Source organism: Camelus dromedarius, chromosome 10, assembly GCF_036321535.1.
Source record: "Camelus dromedarius isolate mCamDro1 chromosome 10, mCamDro1.pat, whole genome shotgun sequence".
NCBI classification, from domain to species: Eukaryota; Metazoa; Chordata; class Mammalia; order Artiodactyla; family Camelidae; genus Camelus; species Camelus dromedarius.
Genome location: NC_087445.1, coordinates 14,418,345 through 14,436,115, shown reverse-complemented (window position 1 = coordinate 14,436,115; position 17,771 = coordinate 14,418,345). Strand labels below are relative to the sequence as shown.

General features: G+C 37.9%; 1 long non-coding RNA gene across 1 annotated transcript in view; it reads left to right on the top strand.

Annotated features, from left to right (window-relative positions):
- Nucleotides 1-9: 9 nt before the first annotated feature.
- LOC116152588 (uncharacterized) overlaps nucleotides 10-17,771 on the top strand; it is a 120,840-nt gene continuing 103,078 nt past the window's right edge. Inside the window, exons 1-2 of the long non-coding RNA XR_010382621.1 lie at nucleotides 10-386; nucleotides 3,768-3,918. This is a non-coding gene — a long non-coding RNA (uncharacterized LOC116152588). The remainder of the gene's footprint in view (nucleotides 387-3,767; nucleotides 3,919-17,771) is intronic.

Genomic DNA, 17,771 nt, shown 5'->3' with positions numbered 1-17,771 from the left:
CGCCGGGGGCACACGGACCGCAACCGCAGCCCCGCCCCCGCGGCTCTAGCCACGCCCCCGGGCCCGGCCCCAGCGAGCGCCACCGCCCCCGAACCCACTTCTCGCCGCGGTCATTTCCTTCGTCGTGCGCTTCTTCTGGTTAAATTTTATCCTGTGTCTCCTCTTTCACCCTCAGCAAATAGTGTGAGAGCACGGAGAGAGGAGAAAGGGCGGGAAAAACAAAACCACACAGCACCTCAACACACACCCACTGCTGTCTCCAGGATCCGCCCCCGTAGAAAGGAGCCTGGGGGTAGTAGGGATGGCTGACGCATCAAGCGCCATCTTTCACGAGGGCGGAACTAGTCACTGTTGCAGCACCGCCATTTCTTCGTGGGATACCGTAGGTACGTGTTGACGTTTTCGAATTGAGGTTACGTAAATACGCGTGGCTTGTGCAAGGGGGGCGGGGCCGAGTTGCTCAATGGCGCGCTCCGGAATCTTGTCAGCGGAAAGTTGTTGACCGAGATGGTACGGTTCTTAACGGGGCAGGCTGCTGGGCCCGGAGAAAGCAAAGCAGAATTGGTGGTTGTGAATGGTTTTGTTTGTGCTTGGCAGGTAGTGGGCGCCCAACAAATACTTGACGAATGAATGGATTTTTTTTTTCCTTCTGACAAAATTTAGTACACTGTAACTTCAGCCCAAGTATGGTGAGGTAATTTCCTTTCCCACTGTACGTAGTCACAACAGTTTTGTCTTCTTTACGTGTAATCATTTTCCCGAGCATGATTTTCACACCTTTAAACATCCTGTTTGATAGTTTCACAATGTGGGTGAGTTGGGTTTTTTAACCTTTGAAAATGTACTTTATTGTTCTACGACGTGCTGTAAAGTTTTTTAAACCTGGAGTTAAATCAGGCTTTTGGTCTACAAGTGTGTATATTCAGCTTATTTGCTACAGATAAATGGCACTTAACATTTTTCATCTTTAAAAATCATATAGCACATCTTTATCATTCACAGAGGAAGAAATACACAAAATGACTCCAACTTATACCCTCTGCAGAAATAGACCCCTTACCTATTCTCTATGCTTATGTCATAATGCCAAAAAAGCTATCATTTATCTAGTTCCTACTGTGTCTTTGGTACTGTGCTTCTCAGCCTACATGAAGAATTATGCTTAATCTTCATGAGACAGGCTGAGACCTGGGACCCTTTACCACAGTGCTTACACCTGGACAAATGAGTCTCTTCCAGCAACAGAATACAAAGAAACTAAAAATAACTGCACGCATATGCAGTAGGGGCGAATTATGAACAATAAAATACAAAAGGGACAAAAACCAACTGTTACTTCTGAGGTGCCTGGAGCAAAAGAAGGGTACATGGGCGTGATCCCTGCATCCACAAGGGTTTGAGTCAACAACCTAAGCCACCCCTCCAGCCCTGTCAGTCGATCTGCCCTCAACCTCAGATCTGCCCTCAACCTCACCCCGTTTAAGGAACCAGCCTGCCCTCCTCAGGGAGCGAGCAAGGGAACCTGTTACTTGTTTTTGTTCCCTCATGTTGCAGCATGAGTCACAATAAAACCTTGCCTGGAATTTCTCCACTGGCCTCTTACCAATTTCTATTGATTAAAGGGTCCAAGGACCCAAGTTGGTAATGTTAAGGTATGTAAGATACAGATATTGTCATCCGTGTTCTACAGAGGATATGACTGGGTTTCGGAGAGATTAAATTATTTTCCCAAGACCACCTAGGTAGCTTGTTCAGACTAGTTTTTTGCAACTCCAGAGCCCACTGAGTCCTGAGAACACCAGGCTGGTACTGACTTGATGACAGCCTTTCTCAGATAACACCTATCGGGGATAATACTAATACCTCCAGTTCAGAGTAAAATCGGGACCCAGATTAAGTGCCCAAGAGAAGAACACAGAGCCAAGAACAGTTTTTCCGGCTTCAAAATTCTGCCTTAGAGACAAACTAATTTCCCATGTCCCAACAAGTTTCTAGTTGTATGCAATATCAATCCTCGAACAACTATGCTTCCTAAGAGAGAAATAATCAAACACTAAGGCCTGAATTCTGCATAACCATGAGAAATAAGATGCACAATGGAAGTGGCTCTGTATGCATGATGCTAGTGAATGTGAATTCTGGCTCCTCCATCTAACTGAACAATTATTTAGGCATTGTGTAGCAGTAGCATGTATGTCTTTCAATGGATCAAAGCAAAAAAACCCAGTCGGAGGGGAAAAGTAGTTATGACTTAGAACTGTAGTTTATAATATTTGCACGCTCAAAGGTGTAAAATAGGAAAACAAACATTCTAGCACCCATCCCTTGTTCAGGGAACCAAGGAGAAAATGATGTTGAGTATGTAGTATTGTGATCCATATTAGCAGCACTAACGGATGGCTTGGGAGGGCTTTAACCCTTAACCCCTCCAAATTCTGTTAATCAGCCTAAATAAACCACCCAAATAAGCATACCAGCTAAGTGAAAATAGAATTTGCTATTGAAATATATCTTCAGGAAAGACTCCTAGTGCCTCATTTTCAACCAGAATACTGCTCCTAAAGCCTTGTTTAGAAATGTTTGTGCTAATCACCAATCCACATATAATTAATGAACACTTATACAAAAAGGCTTTGTGACTAGAGGAGCAGTGAAGCATATGGTTAAGAGCTTGGCTCTGGTAGAGCTGGTGTAAATATTGTCTCTGCCTTTGATTAATTATGAGACTTTGGGCAATACTTCTCTGTGTCTCAGTTTTCTCAGCTGCAAAATGGCAAGCGGAATAATTTCTCAAAGTGTTGTTGTGAGGCTCACCCAAGATCAAGCAAGCTAAGAATTTAGAACAGCACATTAAAAAATGGGGGCTCTAATGTTCATAGCAGCACTATTTACAAAAACCAAGACTTGGAAACAACCAAATTTCCATCGACAGATGACTGGGTAAAGAAGTTGTGGTATATTTATGCAATGGAATACTACTCAGCCATAAAAAAGAATAAAACAATGCCATTTGCAGCCACATGGATGGACCTGGAGATTGTCATTCTAAGTGAAATAAGCCAGAAAGAGAAAGGAAAATGCCATATGATATTGCTTGTATATGGAATCTAAATAAAAATAGGACACAAATGAACTACTTATTATTTATAACTTAGATGACTGATTTCTTGACTATGTGTAAGGACATTTGACTATCCTTTGTGATTGGATTACTGCATTCTGTTGATTCTTATTTTGTGGTCGGCTTTATTCCTTTGATACCTATGTAAGTTTAAAAAGCTAAAGCTCTAAACTGTTTTTAGAAACAATGAACTGTACATATATGTAACGTTTTTTTTTAATGGAGGTACTGGGGATTGAACCCAGGAACTTGTGCATGCTAGGCATGAGCCCTACCACTGAGATGAGCCCTACCACTGAGCTATACCCTCCCCCATATATATAAATTTTAAAATGGTTTTATCTCTCAAAAAAAAAAAAACTGACAACATTGTAAACTGACTATACTTCAATTAAAAAAAAGTAATAGTGATATTTCCTCCCCCCCCCACAAAAAAAGAAATGAGGACTCTAATCTCAATTTTAGTAGCTATGCAGGGCTAACAGGAATAATAAAAACAAATGACTTATAAACCTCTTAAACTATGTACATATTTATAATTCCAATAAATATAATATGAGAGCCCAGGGAAACTTCTTGCTGCATCACAAATGTTAGTTATGGTCGGGAAGCCTTTCCCCATCCTCTCTTTATTATTGTATTTCAGAAATGTATTACATGCTGCTTCAGAGCTGGAGCTGAGGATTTATTGATTACCTCCCATTTACCAAGATTACAGCAAATTAGATTTAACTGTGATTGGCACGTGAACAATCTGATGTTGGACATGGATGAAGAATATTGCTGAATAAACTACAGTGAGTTGCATTTCTTTTAAGTAATGAGATTTTATATGGTTGCCTTAATCATTGCAGACGTATCAATATGCAGTTTATGGTGCATTGCCTTTTGGTTGGAATAAGAATGAGCCAACACCCTGCTGAGGTACTTCCAGTTGGAATCTTGGTTCCTGGATATGTCAAGTTAGTCCTGTGAGCTAGTGTGATAGAAATGGTTTAGAAAGCTCTAGTGGGTCCATGTTTGGAGCTAACAGTCTGTTGTTCTAATGATGCTCAGTGTAGGCAGTGCCCCTGCAAGAGAACATTAGGATCCAATATATATTTCTTTTTGGTCCTCCTGGGATGCATCATTCTATAAGCAAGTCAGTAAGCCTCTCAATGGGAGGGATTACATTGTCCACCAGATATTAACCTCTATTCCTTCCATGTTGGTGATCTGCAAGCAACAGCTGTGAGTGATCTAAGGCCCCAGATAAAAGAGTCCCCAGGGGGAAGAAATTCCTAGCTCACTGCAGCTTCATGTGACACACAACAAGAAAGAGAAGGAGGAAGAGAGGCCTACCATTTTCTTAAATCTTAGACAAGATCATTAGCTAATTGCATATAGAAGACAGATTAATGAAATTTTATCTTGATAAGTTTGTCATAATTGGATGGAATTTAGGTGCAGTCAGCAGTGCACAGTGATGGTTTGGTCCTGTCCTACTGTTTGCCAGAGTCACAGTGGACCAGGAACAGATGAGTGAGTGACAGCACTCTCAATGGCAATGACTCCCTCCTAGCCATACCTTTCCCAGACCCACCTCACAGTATGCCCCGGGGCATATGGTTACCCCTCTACTTGCAACTCTCAGCATTTTTTTGCATTTATAATTGTACTTTATTGTACTTACTAGGATGTTGCTTTGCAAGTAGGTTCTTCAGTTATTTCATGTGTGACTTCTGCCCCCCGACTTCGTCCCAGGCTATTTGAGACTCAAGGCAGAGTGCTTGCAATTTTATCTTCTGATGCCTTGGTTTTCAGTACATATCAGATGATGGACAAATGCCATGTGGCTGCTTGAAACTTCACTCCAACTATTATTATCCTTAGATCAGGCTCCTGTGGTGAAAGTGCTCCTTTTGAAAATAGCTTTTGTCTTTATTCAAGAGTCAAGATTGCCCTGTTTAAGGATCAGGGTCACTCGGATTTAAAGTGGATTGGGAGCTGTGAAGGAGCCCCTCTCCTTTTTTTCGTCAGTGTCATCTTTCCCACTTCCCTTCTCCACACTATTTCCTTAACCATAAATTCATGATGTTAGGAAACAATGCTGTCACATACTTACTTTTGCTTTTGTTACTTTTGCTTTTGGTGTCAGATTCATAAAAATCATTGCCAAGACCTCTGTCAAGGAGCTTACTACCTGTGTTCCCTTGTAGGAATTTTAAGGTTTCAGTTCTTATGTTCAAGTCATTAATCCATTTTGAATTAGTTTTTGTATATAATATAAGATAGTGGTCAAGTTTCATTCTTTTGCATGTGCCTCTCCAGTTTTCCCAGGAGCATTTATTGGAGATACTATTCTTTCCCATTGCGTATTCTTGGCTCCTTTGGTGTAAGTTAAATGACCATATATGCACAGGTTTATTTCTGGGCTCTCTGTTCTATTTCACTGATCTGTGTATCTGTTTTAATGTCAATACCATACTGTTTTAATGAACTATAGGTTTGTAATAGTTTGAAATCAGAGAGCATGATGCCCCCAGCTTTGCTCTTCTTTCTTCAGATTGCTTTGATGATTCAGGGTTGTTTTTGTTTGTGTGTGGTTCCATACAAACTAACACCTTTGTATGCTAACAACTAGATGTGAGCTCTTTCTGCTTTATCAACATAAGGCTGACATAAGTTTATCTCCTCCCTGGACTATGCTTCCTGAGGACAGGGAGCTTCTCTGATTCACCTTTGTCTGCCCCTTACCTCTAAGCACAGTGCCTTGCATATGTTAGATTCTCAAGAAATGGTGAATGCAGTTTAACTTAAGAAAATTCCCTACAACTCAATAACAAAAAAACCCCAAACAACCCAATCCAAAAATGGGCGAAAGACCTAAACATACATTTCTCCAATGAAGACATACAAATGACCAATAGGCACATGAAAAAATACTCAGTATTGCCAATTATCAGAGAAATGCAAATGAAAACAACAATGAGGTATCACTTCACATTGGTCAGAATGACCGTCATTATAAAGTCCACAACGATAAATGCTGGAGAGGGTGTGGAGAAAAGGGAACCCTTCTACACTGCTCGTGGGAATGTAGTTTGGTGCAGCCATTATAGAAAACTGTATGAAGATTCCTTAAAAAACTAAAAATAGACTTATCATATGATCCAGCAATCCCACTCCTGGGCATATATCTGGAGGAAACTCTAATTTGAAAAGCTACATGCACCCTAATGTTTATAGCAGCACTATTTACAATAGCCAAGACATGGAAACAACCTAAATGTCCATTGACAGATGATTGGATAAAGAAGATGTGGTATATATATAATGGAATACTACTCAACCATAAAAAGAATGAAATAAAGCCATTTGCAGTGACATGGATGACCTGGAGATCATCATTCTAAGTGAAGTAAGCAAGAAAGAGGAAGAAAAATACCATATGATATCACTCATATGTGGAATCTTGAAAAAAAAAAAGACACAAATGAACTTAGCTGCAAAACAGAAACAGAGTCACAGACACAGAAAATAAACTTATGGTCACTGGGGGGAAAGCAAGGGGTGGGAGTTTGGGATTTGCAGATACTACGATACATAAAATAGATAAGCAACAAGGTCCTACTGTATAGCACAGGGAACTATATTCAGTACCTTGTAATAGCCTATAATTAAAAAGAATATGAAAAGGAATATTTATATATGTATGACTGAATCACTATGCTGGACACCAGAAATTGACGCAACATTGTAAACCAACTATATGTCAATAAAAATTTTTTTTAAAAAGGGAATTTTTATCCGAAACAAGAATAAATTAAGCAGATTCCTTTAATCAGTGTGTAGATTTGACTTTGAAAAATTTTACTAAGCTCCAAATATGGTACATGGTCAGGTGATGTTAGTAAGGAAAAGCTTAACTTGAGTGTTGTTGCGTTTTTAGGTGACACAAACAAGCCATTTAAGCATCAAGATTTTTAGATAGAGTAAACATTTCACACATTGCTAAATGAAAAGGATAAGAGATTCAGACACATTATTTTTAACTGGCAATTCTACCCATGGCATTAATCATCAACTTGAAATTCAATTATGAAAGATAAGAAAGTATTGCTTTTGTAGGAGTAATGGAATTTGATGAGTTGTTATCTTGAAGGTTAATTAGGACTCTTTGTGAGAGCAAGCAACTGAGTCACAAGCATTAAGTCTGGTTTCAAAAACGTAAAAAGGACTAAATTGTGATGTTACTGTTTTTCATCTTAAAAAATGTAGATATTCATCTTTTTACTAGGTTGCTTGGGAAATTACAGAATGTCTTTTTTTTTTGCCTTAATTAAGATTTTGCAATTTTTCATATCAATTATAAACATATAGACATGCATGAATCATTTAGTATAGAACAATAAACTAGATGGATACATGAGAGGTAAGTTACTACTCTGAAATCAGAGTATTAGGTCTTTCCAAATTGATTTTCCTGCTCAGAAATGACTCATTATTTGCTTGCCCATATTCCATGTGCAGGGATATAAAAGAGAAATAGTGCTGGAAGTCTGCTCATGGCATCTCAAGACTATCACCTGCTTTTACCAAATGGCGCTTTAAGAAAAGAACGAAGATGCTGCGTGGAAAATGACACAGGGATCTAGCTCTAAAGCACTTTTTCTGCTAATGAACAATACATTGTAAGTCAGGAGATGTGCCTATTACTTTTCTGAATACAGGGGGAGAAAAGAAAGAAAAACAAGTGGCACCTTTGATGAATAGCAAATACCTAACACCCTTGTCGTTTTCCTGCACCAAGATCCAGTTATCTCCCACATTTCCTAACAGTTTTTACAAACGGCTTGTGTATTCAAGGAGAATTAAAAGAAAAAATCCAAATGAAGGGGAAAAGAACAAAGTAATGCTGCAGCTCAGCTGATTTTAACTGTTTAAATAATGTCATTGTGAGAAAAAAACATCATAAAAAGTGCACTTCACATTCGTACTTGGTCTAGGGCAGCTTGTACACTGTCCAGCTCGGTCTGCCAAGTACTTGTTAAAACTAATTATGATGCTGCAGCTTTCAGTCTCTAAGTAGAACTCACAGAAAATGTACTTGGAGTGGAGAAATGCAAATTGGGTTATGAGGTAATTTTATACTCTAGGGACAAAGGTGTTTTTTTTTTTTTTTTTTCCCATTTCACATTACTTCATGTTGGAAAGGTTCATTATTATTTATAAAGCAGAACAAGCCCCAAAGCCAATCCATTTCCAACCTCACTGTCACTTTCTGCATTCCAAACACCACTAAATTCCCAAATGGGCAGGCTAATTCTTTCCTTACAGAGCCATAAAACTTGCTTGGGGTATTACTAACTTAGGTGACAGCACTTTATTCAAAATAATTCTTCTTCTCCAGGAAAAGCATTCAAACACCTTATTTCTGTGTGACCATAACTCTGGTGAAAGATAAGTATGCTTGTCTCTTATTTATCACTACTGAATTTTATTTCTTTGAGCACCTGGGTCCTACAGCAATGGGGGCTAATCAGATACTTCAGAGTGCATGCTTAGAAGACAATTAGTATTCCACTTATCATTTTACATGTTTAAGTAAGATGCATTCCTAAAAGGGTTATTTTTCAAGTAAATTTGGTCAACCAGATGCTTAAATGGTCCATTTAATAAAGTATGCAGTAATATCGTATTTTGCAATTTATCTAAACATTGTTCCCTAATTCATTCTTTTAAATGCAGAAGTGCTAAAGCCTTGTTTAGAACCAAACAACAACAAAAACAACAAAAACATTCATTCTCCTTCCCCGACCCTCCCCTACCCCTGCATCCCAACTCCAAACTAACGTAAACCCAAGTGATTCTTCTGGAGTGACGAGTTTAACTCACATGAGATGAATTTGTCTTGCCTGCAAATATGCGGCTAGCATTCAGACCAGTGGGTTGAAAATACAAGATTTTCCATCTCAGCTTAAGAGCTTGCTGACAGTCAGAGTTGCATCAAAATGACAGTGGCAGGGAGGTACAAAGTCAAAGACTTATAAGCGGTTCATCCCAGGGACACAAGGATGGTCCAACATACACAAATCAAGCAATGTGATACACCACATCAAACAGAGAAAGGACAAAAATCACATGATTTATAAGCCATGAGTTCCCTTCCTCTCCCACCCACCATCAGTCTTTTCAGAACACTGTGGGAGCACACTGATGTTCATAAATACTCATTGTAGCTGGTTTGGAAGTGTTACTATCATACTGAACACAGGGCTTTCTACATAGCAGGTAATCAACAGATATATCTTAAGCTTAATTTTATGAACAGATAACATTCACATTATTAAAAAAATGATATTAAAATGAATGCATTTGAGAAGTTTAGCTCCCATCCTAATCCTCATCCACTCTACTCCCCCTACCCTTTGTAGGAAACCACTTTCTTCTGTACAGTTTTTGTGTCTACCTAGTAACTCTTTATGTAAATACAAACAAATATAAATATGTATTCATATCACCATCTTTTTTTCTTAGATAAAAAATCTCGTACTCCATGGCCAGTTTTGTATTTTTTTCACTCAACCATCTGTCTTCCTTCTATGTCAGTGCCTAGAGGGCTTCCTTGTTATTTTTCAGGGCTGCAGACTATTCCATTCTGTGGCTGAACCATAGTTATAAAACTAGTCCTTTTTAAGTGGACATGTGCGTTGCTTCCAGGCTATTGCTGTTACAAACAATTCTGTCATGAATAATCTGTAATAAATATAGATTATTTTCTAAGTGTGCAGGTATATTTTTAAGGTAAATCCCCAGAATAGGATGGCTAGCATAAATGTATTTATAATTTTAAAAGCTACACCCAAATTTCCCTCCATAAATGTATCATTTCCGCTGCCCTGGTAGTGCATGAGGAGTCTATATTTCTTCACAAATTTGCTAACCACTTGTGTAATCAATCTTTTGAATGTTTGCAAATTTGACAGGTGGGAAATTATAACTTAGTGTGGTATTGTTTTTGCATTCCTTTTACTGTGACTACAATTGAAATTTTTCATATTTCATTTGTATTTCCTTTATTTGTTGTTTTATATTTTGCCCATTTTTTTCTATTAGTTTGTTGGACTGTGTTTTTTTTTTAAATTTCCAGCATATTATAGAAATTAGCTAGTTAATCTTCCAGTATTTTGTTTGTCTTTTGAGTTTGCCACAGTGTTCTCTTTTAGTGTTTTTATGTAATTGAATTGGTTGATCTTTTTTAAATTTTATAACATCTGAGTTATGAGTCATAGTTGGAAAGGCCTTCCCTTCTCTGAGGTTACAAAATTTTTCCATATTTCTTATAGTTCTTTTATGTTTCATTTTAAATCTTTGATCCATTTGGAGTTTATCCAGGTGTATAATGTAAAGCAGGGATGCAAATTCATCATTTTTTCCAAGAAAGTCACTCAGTAGTAATCCCTAAATTTGGATTGATTATAAGCAGCTGTGACCATATTAATAGCCAAACCAGTATGTTGATTGGGTTAATTCAGAGAAACAACTGATCAAATCAGCAAAAATCGGAAACCAACCAACCAACAAACACAAAACCAACAAAAACCAGATCAACAGATTCTTTATGTTGGGGGAGGGTGTAGCTCGGTGGTAGAGTGTGTGCTTAGCATGCACGAGGTACTGGGTTTAATCCCTAGTACCTTCATTTAAAAATAAATAAATAAATAAATAAACCTAGTTATCTTCCCTACTCCCCCTCAAAAAAAATCCCAAATAGCACTGATCAAAAAAAAAAAATCCTTAACCTCTATTTGATCTTCACAAAATGGTTTAACTAGAGTTCTGTTAAACCTTGTTTGTAACAATGAGATGCCTGACCCTGTGTTAGGTGCTTCATATGTGTTAACCCATCCAATTCCATATATGGTGGGTTTTGTTAACCTCCTCGTGTCCATGAGGAACTGAGCCTCAGAGAAGTAAAGTGATTTGCTCAGGAAAATTCACTTATGTAGAAAAGTAAAGAGCAAAAGCATTTAAGCTTGTCACATATTTTTGGGCTTTCTGCTCTATTTTTAGGTCAGATTACTTGAATATGATGCCTTCATTAAAACTGAAGATCTAGTCTATACAAAAGTGAAATAATTTTTCTGTCATTAGAAGTGGGTGATCCAAGTTACATTGACTAAAGGGGGACTATAAAAAGTAAAATCATGTTCATACTGACCAGATAGGTTGCTTTATTACACTTGACGTGCAAAGATGTATGAAAGGAACTATATGAAAATTCTCATTACATACACTATAGCTTTCAGAAATTCCAGTTCAAAGAATGGTGTTTATTGGAATTTTCTTGTAGAGTTTCTTGACATAAAAAGGACCCCAGTCCTCAGCTTTGTGTCTTAGTGTTTTGATTCTTTCTTTGATGGTTGAATTGTTTATGTATTTCCATAATCCATAAAGCTGTATTTTAGCATAAGCCTAAAATAAAACTGCATATTTTCAGAATTATCTGTCTCTGGGGCACACCCATTAGGCTGTGGTAGTCCAGGAATTGGGACACCTGTGGCCGTGAACGCACAAGCAGGAGGGCCTTGGGGCTGGGTATCGAATCTGCGGTAAGACATCTATGACTGTGTTGCTCAGGCCAAGAGGTGACAGCATAACTGGAGGAGAACTAAGGTCTTAGCCAGGCTGACTAGGGGGGCATCCAGTGAGAAGGGAAGTAGGACTCTGAATAAGGTGCCTCACCAAGAAGCAGGCAGGTTATTTCATATGTTTTATCAAGGTAAATCTGAGAATAGCATGCTTCTGCAGGGTCTAGTCTATAAATGTGGACACAGTCACTTATGCTTGAAGTTGCTGTGGAATAGTATGCCTTTAAATTAATTTAAATTAATAGCCTTCCTTTGCAATTTGCTTTTTCCCATCCCAACATATGTTTTTGAGAATGTCAGGATAATACATATTCTTTGGGGGTAAAGAGAAGGAAAATGAAAATAGAAAAATAATGCATGTACCCACATTGGGAGAGGGAGTTGTGAGGAAAACAGAGGGTGGGAGTAGGTGGTTGTATTAGTCTCTGTACTTTTCTGTATATTTGAAATATTTGATATCTTTTTAAATTTTTATTTTTAATTGCAGTAAAATACACATAAAATTTACAATCTTAGCCATTTTTAGGTGTACAGTTCAGTATTGTTAAGTATAGTCACATTGTTGTGCAAACAATTTACAGAGCTTTTTCATTTTGCAAAACTGAAACTCTGAACCTATTAAACCACAAGTCCCCATTACCCTCCTTCCCAGCTCCAGGCAACCAACATTCTACTTTCTATTTCTGTTAATTTTTTTCTTCCAGTGTTACTGAGCTATAATTAACATATAGCCCTGTGTGAGTTAAGGTATAGAGCATAATGATCTGACTTACATACATCATGAAATGATTATCACAATAAGTTTAATGAACATCCATCATCTCATATAGATACAAAATTAAATAGAAAAAATTTTTTTTGTGGTAAGAACTCTTAGAGGGGGGAGGGTGTAGCTCAGTGGTAGAGCGCATGCTTAGCATGCATGAGGTCCTGGGTTCAATCCTCAGTACCACCATTAAAAAAATAATAATTAAAATAAATAAACCTAATTACCTCCCCCAAAATAAAAAATAAAAAAATTTAATTGTGAAAAAACAAAAAATAATAAATTAAAAAAACTCTTAGGATCTACTCTCCTAACTGTGTTTGTGTATATATATATATATACACACATAGTGGTGTTAATTACATTTATCATTTTGTACATTGCATTCATAGTAATTATTTATCTTATTACTGGAAGTTTGTAGTACCTTTTGACTGCCTTCATCCAATTCTTCCTCCTCCAACGCACCTCTGATAACCATAAATCTGATCTCTTTTTCTATGAGTTTGTATGTTTGTTTGTTTGTTTTTGAAGTATAATTGACCTACAACAATATGTTAGTTACTGTTACACAATAGTGATTTTTTTCTATACATTTCAAACTGATAACCACAATAAGTTTGGTTATGATATGTTACCACAAAGATATTAGTTATTGACTATATTCTCTACACCATACATTTTACACTTGTGACTCACTTATTTTATTTTATTTATTTATTTTAATGGAGGTACTGGAAATTGAACCCAGGACCTTGTGCATGCTAAGCACACATTCTACCACTGATCTATACCCTCTCTCCTGTGACTCATTTATTTTGCAACTTAAAGCTTGTACCTCTTAATCTCCCTCACCCATTTCTTTCCTTCCCATGAATCCTCTCTTTTCTGGTAACCACCTGTTGGTTCTCTGTATCTCTAACGATATTTCTGTTTTGTTATGTTTGTTTATTTGTTTTGTTTTTTAGATTCCACATATAATGGATATTATACAGTGTTTATCTTTCTCTGTCTGACTTATTTCACTTAGCATAATACCCTCTGGGTCTATCCATGTTGTTGCAAATGGCAAGATTTCATTCTTTTTTATGGTTAAGTAATATTCCATGGTATATGTGTACCACATCTTCCTTATCACTTATCTATTGATAGGCACTTAGGTTGCTTCCATATCTTGGCTATTGTAACTACTGCTGCAATGAACACAGGAATGCATATATCTTTTCTAATTAGTATTTTTGTTTTCTTGATATAAATTGTAGGAGTGGCATTGCTGGATCATATGGTAGTTTCATTTTAAAATTTTTGAGGAATCTCCATACTGGTTTTCATAGTGGCTGTGCAAATTTACATCCTCACCAACAGTGCAGGGGGGTTCCTTTTTCTCCAGATCCTTGCCAACACTTGTTATTTTTAGTCTTTTTGATAATAGCCTGTCTAACAGGTGTGAGATGATATCCCATTGTAGTTTTGATTTGCATTTCCCTGATAATTAGTGATGTTGAACATCTTTTCATGTGCCCTTTGGCCATCTGTATGTTTTCTTTGGGGAAAAAAGTCTATTCAGATCCTCTGCCCATTTTTAAATCAAGTTCTTTGTGGGTTTTTTTAAACATTTTTTATTGATTTATAATCATTTTACAATGTTGTGTCAAATTCCAGTGTTCAGCACAATTTTTCAGTCATACATGGACATATACACACTTGGTTTTTTTTTTTTTGATGTTAAGTTGTATGACTTCTTTGTATATTTTGTATATTAACCTCTTATCAGATATATTGTTTGCAAATATCTTCTTCCATTCAGTAAGTGGCAATTTTCATTTCATTGATAGTTTCCTTTGCTGTCCAAAAGCTTTTTAGTTTGATGTGGTCCCATTAGTTTATCTTTGCTTTTGTTTTTCTTACCTGAGGAGACATTTCCAAAAAAATAACTATGACTGATGTCAAAGAGAGTACTTCCTGTGTTTTCATCGAGAAGTTTTATGGTTTCAGATCTTTAACTTAAATTTTTGATCCATTTGAATTTTATTTTTGTGCATGGTATGAGAGAGTAGTCCAGACTGATTCTTTTGCATGTAGCTGTCCAATTTTCCCAACATCATTTATTGAAGAGGCTGTCTTCTCATTGTATATACTTGCCTATTTTGTCATAGATTAATTGCCTATGTGAGTGTGGGTTGTTTCAATTAATTTGATTATTCTAGATACCTCCTGTAAATGGACTCATACAGTATTTGTCTTTTTATAACTGGCTTATTTCACTTAGCATAATGAGCTCAAGGTTCGTGCATGTTGTTGGATGTGTCAGAATTGCCTTTCTTTTCAAGGCTGAGTAATATTACATTGTGTGTATAAACCACATTTTGTATAGCCATTCATCCATCGATGGACCCTTTGGTTGCTTACACCTTTTAGTTATTATGAAAATGCTGTTATGAGTATAAGTGTACTAAATATCTCTTCGAGAACCTGTTTTCAATACCCAAATGTCTAATTGCTGGACCGTTTAGTAATTCTGTTTTCAGTTTTTCTGAGGAACTACCATACTGTTTTCCACAGTGGCTGCATCATTTTACATTCCCACAGGTAGAGCACAAGGGTTTCAAATTCTCCACATCTTCACCAACACTTGTTATTTTCTGTTCTGTTTTGTTTGAATAGTAGCCATCCTGATGGGTGTGAGGTGATATCTCATTGTGGTTTTGGTTTGACTTCCCTGATGTCAAACCAAAGATCATGTATCTTTTTGGAAAAGACTCTATGTGTGGACTAGGATAAGGGAGGTGTGTGGGACTCAGTGTTGAGGAAGGGGTGAAAGAGACATGGGCCCAGTCAGGCAGGGAGAGGGGAGAGAATGGCTGAACCATTCCATGTACCCAGCAGTTGCCGAGGTTCCTATGAGTGATCAGAACAGCGTGAGCTGAGTGAGCAAAGAAATAGGGCAGAGACTGGAGGTGTTGCCTGAGATAAGTGAGAAAGGATGGGGCAGAAACAGAAAAGACAAAGGGAGCACTATAGTTCCTGGTCCGTAGTTATATTTTCAGTGAAAATCAGTTCAAGGATGTTACTTGGTAACTGCCGGTAACAATTAGGCTCCTTTCATAAGTTGCAACCGGTTATCATCTATTCTGGGGTGCTTGGAGCTATCAGACTTGTATGATGATTAGTTTAATGAAATAGAGGGTGAAAGAGTGTGTACTTACACCCTGTCATGGGTCTGTGCATGGGGAAGCTGAGCCAATGGCTTGTCCCTGGTACACTCTCTGTCTCCTTGTGTTCTCTGAAGACATACACTTCCACTTGTCACTCAGAGACAAAATCAATACCTAGAACTTACCAAAAAATGAGTATTTTTCAATCCGGAAGGAATTGCCTGCTTCTTGGTGGGCAATGTCTTTAAGGGTTTAGGAGCTGTATTAGTTTTCTGGTGCTGCTATAACAAGTTACCACAAACTGGATGGCTTAAAATAATAGAAATGTATTCTCTCCCAGTTCTGGGGGCTGAAAGCCCAAAATCAAGGTGTTGGTGGCGCCATGCTCCCTCTGGAGTCTCCAGGGGAGAGTCCTATCATCCGTTCCAGCTTCTGGTGGCTTTTTGCATCCCTTGGCTTCCTTGGCTTGTGGGCACATCACTCCACTCCCATACAATCCTTTTCCTTTTCTGTCTTTTTAAAGGACCTTTGTCGTTGAATCTAAGGCTCACCTGAGTAATCCAAGATGACCTCATCTCAAAATCCTTAACTTAATTACATCTGCAAAGACCGTTTTCCCAAATAAAGTAACTCCTAGGGATTTTGACATGGACGTACCTTTTGTGGGTGAGGGGGGCATTATTTGACAAGAGTACAGAGCCTTTTGGAGGAATAATAGCCCTTACCCACTGACATATATTTGCTCACTCTGGGAGTGGGAAGAGATATTGGGGCCTGTCTGCCCTTGTTTGACTCTTTAACAGACACCACCCAGAGTCAGTGGTGGAGCAGGCAAATTTGGTGCATGAGACAGTTTAACATCCCCACACGTGTTGACAGATGCTAGAATTTCAAACAAATATTTTCAGTGCTCCCATTTTGACTGGTACCCAGGGACCTAAATCGTCTTCTGCTCCATCCGTTTCTCATCACCGCTGCCCAAAGCCCTCCCCACTTGCTGAATCCTCTCTGTTCTGTTTTGGGGGCAGGAAGAGGGTCATATTTATTGAGCCTTTCCTGGTCCTCAGTGACCTGAGTAACCTGAGACAGAAAATCCAGCATCCATATGCCTATGCTATCCTGATAGAACCTGTTGACTGAAGAAAGTCCCTTCCAGTTATGGGTGTCTTCGAACATTGCAATGCCAGGACCAGTTATGGGTGTTAGGACAGCAAGTCTCCAATTTTACAGAAACAATTTCACATCAATAGAAACATCATTATACAACACAAGATCAATATTTCTGATTTTCATGCTTAGTGATATTCTTTGAGAATGATCAGAAATTGTCACTTACATAGAGCTGTGTTCCATTCTGATAATGCTAGAGAACAGATAACGACTTGGGAGAATATCAAGATTAATGTTTCTAGCGTCAACATTTACCCCCTCATCAGTGTAATATTAAAGCCACTAGTACAGTTTACTCGAAGGGAGAATCAATCCTCCACACTGCCCTTTTTTTTTTTTTTGATCAACAAATAATATATTCTAAGAAGTCCTATGCCTGTTGCATTTATTTTGTAAACTTTTTAAATGGGGGAATATAGCACATCTTCAGAAGAATGCACAGTTCACAGGTGCACAGCTCGGTGAATTATCACAAAGTAAACACACCTGTGTAATCACCATCCGGGTCAAGAAAAAAGAGTATCACCAGCCTCCCTCACCCCAAGAGGGACCTTTCAGCCCGTTTTCTGTCACTCACCTCCTCCCTCCACCTTCTCACTAAAAGTAGCCACTATGTTGACTGCTAACAGGATTAGTTTCGCCTGCTTTAGAATTTTATGTGGCATATATTCTTGAAGTCTTTTTAAATCAAAGCATCTGGAAACCATTCCTTTTGTGACATCCCATCTCGGAGATAGAATAATTGTTTCTTTGTTGGCGACTCTGTCGGGAGGATGAATAGCTAACCCCATAAATAATTATCATAAAAACGCATTTGTAATTTACATGAGAAGTCAGCATGAAGAATAACACCACGACCCTGTGATCTAACACATGAACACAAATGGAATTATTAAAAATAAAGATAAATGAGTGCTGGAATTTTC